Raw genomic sequence first — 4,994 nt, 5'->3', positions numbered from 1 at the left:
AGAGCTCTATAAAGACCAAAGGAACAATAATAAATTTCATCACTAGTCACGCGTTTAAAGGGTTGCATTTTTTGCATACTGAAATATCGACATTCTGAATCTGATACGTCAAGGAAAATGTCGTTCATGTTAAAAACATTTCCCCTTTGAACTTCTCTCAAGCACAGGTCATATATTAGATCATGAACTTTACATGATCTAATTTTTGTTCCATCTAGACTTTTCTTGCAGACGAGGACTAGACATCTATCGACAAGCCCTTGCAAACACTTCTCGGCCTCTCCTTCCAAATCATTTTCCAACTTTAGGAACCCCTCAGCCATCCATGATCTCATCAAATTCTTCACTGGTATCTCACTGTCTTCTGGAAAAATTCCGAAATGTAGTAGACAAGTCTTTAGATCGCTAGTCAAGTGATTGTAACTCAAACTAAGCACACGTGAACATCGTTCATCAGGATCATTTGTGACAAATGACCTAACATCTTTCGCTACACTTTTCCAATCTTCTATTTCCCTTTTAGATTTGAGAAGTCCAGCAACCACAACAATAGTTAGTGGTAACCCGTGACATTCATCTGCAATTTGCTTCCCAATAGTCTGAAACTCATATGGTAATGCTTCATTAGAAAATGCGGCAATTTTAAAAAGGTTCCAACTCTCATGTTGATCCATGAAGCCCATCTGCAAAGAAAGATTCTCTGTCCCAGCATCGCGAGCTACTTCAGTGTTACGGTTCGTCAACAATATTCCACTCCCCTTTTTTTCACTTGGAAAACATAGTCTCACGGCATCCCATGCTTCACTTTTCCACATGTCATCCAATACAATTAAATATCTCTTACCTTTTAATCTTTTCTGCAACATATCTGCTAGCTCTGCTTCACCTTTTATCTCAACCGTGTCATCCATTTCGATCATCGATCGCAGAAGACTCAGCAAAATTTCCTTTATGTTGTGTTGTTGAGATATAGTAGCCCAGGCACGAACATCAAAACGGCATAGAATTGATTCATGATTGTATACTTCGTTCGCTAAGGTTGTTTTACCTATGCCTCCCATCCCAACAATCGGGATGACTTTGGGTTCATCATAGTAGCTTTTAGTCAGATCTTCTAACAACCGCTTCCTTTGATCATCACGTCCAACCATATTGTTCTTAACCTTAAAAATATCATTTGTTGAACTTGAAAAATCATGAAACGATGATTCCTTTGATACTTGTTTGCCTTTGCATTGAATATTTGTAGACTCTTTCCAGATACTATCAATGTCCTCTGCTACTTGTTGCAGGCTATCAGAAAGCCTCTCTTCTGCCTTTACTCTCAGATTTTCATCATTTGCCAAAAAAACTTCAGTTACTCTTAGCTGAATTGTTTGTTCACCAATATTTGCAACTTCTTTTATCTGTACTTCCAAATCTGTCATTTCCCAGAAACATTGTTTTTCTCAAAGTTCTCGACAACTACTTCCAGGGAACTAATCTTTTCGTGAAGAGCAGAAAAGTCTTCACTGTGATCAAAGGTTAGAGATTGCATTGGTGAATTGGATGTCAAGAGTGATTCGATTGTTCTCATAAGAGAAGCCACACTTTCATGAGCCATATCTATTGTATTCACGTTTGCCTTTGCGATTGTGACCTGAAAGCTGTAATATGCAAGAGGTCAATGATATTATAGATAACGTGATACCCATTCTTTAGTATGGAACATCTTTGTAGATGAATTGAGGTCATAGAAATCTCCTAGATCAAAGTTGATTTGAGAATTTTCCTACCGATTGAGTTTTAGTCGACGTTCTTACTTGAGTCAAATTCCAACGATCATTAATCCTAGTATATAATGAGTTAGGTGGCCTACTACCTACCAAATTAAAGGTTTTTGAGTCTTCTTTCCAAGCAAAAAGCTATGGACATTTTAGTGAGGCATCATCCCAGCTGCGCATTGGGCAGCGCAGGGCGGAGCTCTAGTCAGGAGATCACTTGTTTGCATCCGCGTTGGTCTGCGCGGCACAGAGCATACCTCTCCAACGTAAAAGTCCATTTTTCTCTTATTAAATTAGGGGCAAACTTGTTCTTTCACCCCATATAACTTTTCCAACCCTTTTTATAACCCTAAAGTCGTCCTAAACTAGCAGAAATCCTCATTTTCTTCCTCCTAAAAATTCTTAGAAGCAAGAACACATAGAGTTCAAGATTCAAGGCTCAAATTTCATACTTGAAACTATTTATACAAGGTATTTATTTCAAGTTATTCGTATTTTCTAAATGATGGATTGAGACTATGGTTGAAGATTATTTTTCTAAACTTATGTGGTCGCTCAACTAATAGTTATTAGATTAGAAATATGAGTAATTAAGGGAAACTAACCTTTCAATGGTAGAAATTTGGGAAGAAGCAACTGATCACTGCAATAATATATACTATGAGAAAAGAACATAAAAACATAAATATGAGCATATATAAAAAACATAAACATAAAAACATCAATTATTGTTGAATGAGGGGAAACTGCATTTATCTATTTAAATTGAAGAACACATCAATTATATTTTTAAGGTAGAAAGTTATTAAAAGATGATTATATTGTGTTTCAATTGTCACCATACTATTTTTGTTGTCATGTTCTTTTTCCGAATGCTATATTTTACTTTCTTTATTAGTTGTCATATTTTTTATAACTAATTTGGTTTACTGCATTTAAGCGTGGGTGTCCTTTGAAGCTAGTATTTCATTTCTAAATGTTCGGACTAATTACTATAATCAGCCAGCTACTGAATAACATAGAAGACTAATGTATAATATCAATCGCATCAATAATCGATCTGTCTATATAACAATAAGGGTCGAAAATGGATCTGTTCATATATCAGTCAGATCAATAATCGGTCTTTTCGTATATAATCTTATCTGACCGTATCGATAATCGATTTGTCCATGTGAATCAGGTTTTTGATTAATTTGTAATTTTTAAAAGATTTCGGTGGGAGGGTTTTTTAAAAATAAATTTTGTCAATTATTGGGATCTTGTTAAATGGTCTTTTCAAGTCTTCTTTTTAATTAAATAGACTACAAGTTTTTTTTTTAGGAAAATGATCCATTTTTTGAGACAGGTCTATTATCTATCCGATTGATATATAGAGAGATCGATTATCGATCCGACAAATTGATTGTCGATCCGATAAATCGATTATTGATCCGACCTATATATGAACAGATCGATTATCAATCCGACTGAGAAAACAGAAGCAGACCATTTTGCTAATTGAAAATTTGAAGAGGCTTAATAGCCAAATTTTCTCAGTAGACCACTTTGCTAATTGAAAACTTGAAGAGGCGTAATGTAATAGCCAAATTTTCTCTCAGTTCAAGTAGTTAAATGTATTTATTTATGGTTATATGTCACCTTCACATTAGCTGGGATTGAAAGAGATTTGAGATAAGTCAATGAAATCATAGGTCAGATTGTGTATCAATATATATCATTATCAACACTTAAAATAAAACCTTAAATAAAACTAGTGGCAGCTTTTATAAAATAAAATAGATGGTTAACCGGTATCTTTCATTAAATGTTTGATGACTAGATATGTGTATGATGTCATCGAACTTAATTTCCATACATACATTTAAGAAATAAAAATACAGATACAAAACAAAGAGTAGTATATTGACCTTATCCAACTTCAAAAATAAGCCCAGTGAAAGTGGGGTCTACGGAGGGTAAAGTCTACACAGAGCTAACCTCGTGGAGGTAGAGAGGTTGATTGTGAAAGACCGTCGGCTCAAGTATCGCATATCAGAGCAGCAAGGAAAAGAACATGCAGAAGTAAAGAAGACGTTGCATATAATAGAAAAAAACACTAGCATTCAGTAAAAATGAACAGTATCAGTAGTGACCTAGTGCGATAACCGAGGCACAAGAAGATATTGACCTTATCCCCTTAATGAAAATTAAGAATGTATGTCCATGGTTTTTACACTGCGAGTTATGAAAAAAGCTAAGTTTGCATTTTCCCATGATAAATCTAAACAGTTTAATCAGTCTGGTTGATAATATCTATTGGTGCATACATCCTATCTTGGAAGATATCTCATGATTGATCTTCCCTATCTCAGTAGATTTTCCATATCTCAGTATCCCATAGTGATTTAGTTTCTATTTAGTTGCCATACAGCAAGTTAAAAGGCTCTAGATAGGGATTTACTCCATATTATAATATTCAGAAAAATGACAAAAATTGAAATGTCCAACCAGCAGGAATATGTTTAGTCAATGTCAATATAGCTGGTGGTCTTCCCGGACCGCGCGCATAGCAGGAGCTTTAATAATGGAGACAAAGGTTACAAATATATTAATTTTAAACTCCTTTCTTTTTTATTTGATTCTCTGGTTTTGACTTGGTACGAAGTTAAAGAAAGTAAAGAAATACACCATTATTAAAATCTAGAGAAATTGCATTTCTTTGGAAGCCACTGCAGAATAATGGTAAATTCAAGGCATAATACATAAATATGACTCTAAAATTGACACCAAATTATAACGTTAACCTTAAACTTTGACAGTGCATCAGTAGGCTCTTTAACTATACAAAACTTGAATAAATAAACACTCTGATTTTGCAACTTACACGCATGTGCCTCACTTGCGCCTACATGGATTAGTCATCCACTCAGATGCTGCCACGTAATAAAAAAGATACATTACATCTATGACTTTTAACTTTGCCAGTGCACAAGTAGACCCTTTAACTATACAAAAGCTGAACAAAAAACCCCTTTAATTCTAACTCCGACGCGCGTGGTTTTGAGTATATACCCGCATTTTGCCACGTAGGATTGGAGTGTTTATTTTTTCAGATTTTGTATAGTTAAAGGGTCTACTTGTGCACGGTCAAAGTTTAAGGTCAATGTTATAATTTGGTGTCAAGTTTAGGGTCATATTTATTTATTATGCCTAAAATCTACTTAGCTAACGTCAGTCTGAATCAAACGC

General features: G+C 34.8%; 1 pseudogene; it reads right to left on the bottom strand.

Moving 5' to 3' along the window:
• Positions 1–5: 5 nt before the first annotated feature.
• LOC124891197 lies at positions 6–2,576 on the bottom strand (annotated as a pseudogene).
• Positions 2,577–4,994: the final 2,418 nt, after the last annotated feature.

The sequence above is a fragment of the Capsicum annuum genome, unplaced genomic scaffold (assembly GCF_002878395.1).
Source record: "Capsicum annuum cultivar UCD-10X-F1 unplaced genomic scaffold, UCD10Xv1.1 ctg32079, whole genome shotgun sequence".
NCBI lineage: Eukaryota > Viridiplantae > Streptophyta > Magnoliopsida > Solanales > Solanaceae > Capsicum > Capsicum annuum.
Note: the sequence above shows the minus strand (reverse complement) of the source record. Positions and strands in the feature narration are given on the sequence as shown.